The following is a 1326-nucleotide window of genomic DNA, read 5'->3' on the forward strand; positions in this document are numbered from 1 at the left end:
TGTCATTATTCGTAAAATCTTTCTGAATAGAAAAATAAAATCTTCACCACTGGACCAATCAATAGGCACATGATAGATGGGAAAAGGCTTGAAGTTGTCAACATTTTCATCTTGCTTGGATCCATAGTCAACACCCTTGGCACCAGCACTCAGCAAATCAAAAGACATTGCACGGGGTTAGTCTGCTGTCAAAGACCTCCCAAAGTGCTGAAGAGCAATGATGTCAGTTTAAAGACTAAGATGCATGGGATCCAAGCCATGATCTTTTCAACTACTTGCTCTGCATCTGAAAGTTGGGCAATGACTAAGGATGACAGGGGTCCCTAATCCAAAATGATCACTTCCTCACTCCGCCTTTTTGCTGAAGGAGCTACGGGATTTTTCTAAGAACATCAAAATGAGAATTTGGTGTTGCTTCTCATGGCAAAATTCACAAAAGCGTGAGGGTTCTTATTACTGGTTCTCCAAGCGGTTTTTTGTTTCACAGCAGTCTACACTCAGTCTCCAGCAATATATATTACTAACCAGTGTTGAGTCAGGCTTCAGTGATGGTTTCTACTCCTCGTAAGCAGTGCTTCTTTGTATCAACAAGCTTACCTTTCTAGTTTCCAGGGTGGTGATTTGCCCTGTGATCTTAATTTTCTAATATAGCTTCAAAGAGCTGCTAAGTTTTCATTTTGTCTCTTTATTCTTTTTGTGAAGCTGAGAGAAATAACTTCTCATTTCTTTACATGCCACACTAGAAATCAGTAGCCGATGTTTTTTATTTTTGTTGAAATCAGTTTATTAAATTTTTTGCCTTATTGTTTTGGATCCATCCATTCAAAAAAAGTGTACTGTCAAAATTTAGCTCACTTGTTTATTTTTAATTCTGTGTGGGTATAACAGAAAATTTAAGTTGCATAAATATCCTTCACTGAGTGCTTACATTATATTTCTGCCAGGTACTACTGGCTAGAGAAAATGGCATCTAATTAGGTTTTGTTCTAAGAGCATTTCTGTGACAGAAAGTAAGGTGTATGACCTGTGAACAATTAGGTTGTGTGCTTTAAAGTGGGAGAACATGCATTACTTCCTTCAGCTCTTACCTTTTTTGTACATAGTATCATCCAACTCATTTTTTTTAGATATTAATGTAAACTAATTACATTATTTCAGATAACAGATGTTGTCCTGGACGTGCTCACCAAATTGTGCCAAGAAATCTGGAGAACAACCACTTGGCCAACTGATTGGAAGAGATCTATATTTGTTCCCATTCCAAAGAAAGGTGACCCAACTGAGTGTGGAAACTACAGAACAGTGTCATTGATTTCACATGCAAGC

The sequence above is a fragment of the Elephantulus edwardii genome, unplaced genomic scaffold, assembly GCF_000299155.1.
Source record: "Elephantulus edwardii isolate Elephantulus edwardi_28Jun2011 unplaced genomic scaffold, EleEdw1.0 scaffold00656, whole genome shotgun sequence".
Taxonomy (NCBI): domain Eukaryota; kingdom Metazoa; phylum Chordata; class Mammalia; order Macroscelidea; family Macroscelididae; genus Elephantulus; species Elephantulus edwardii.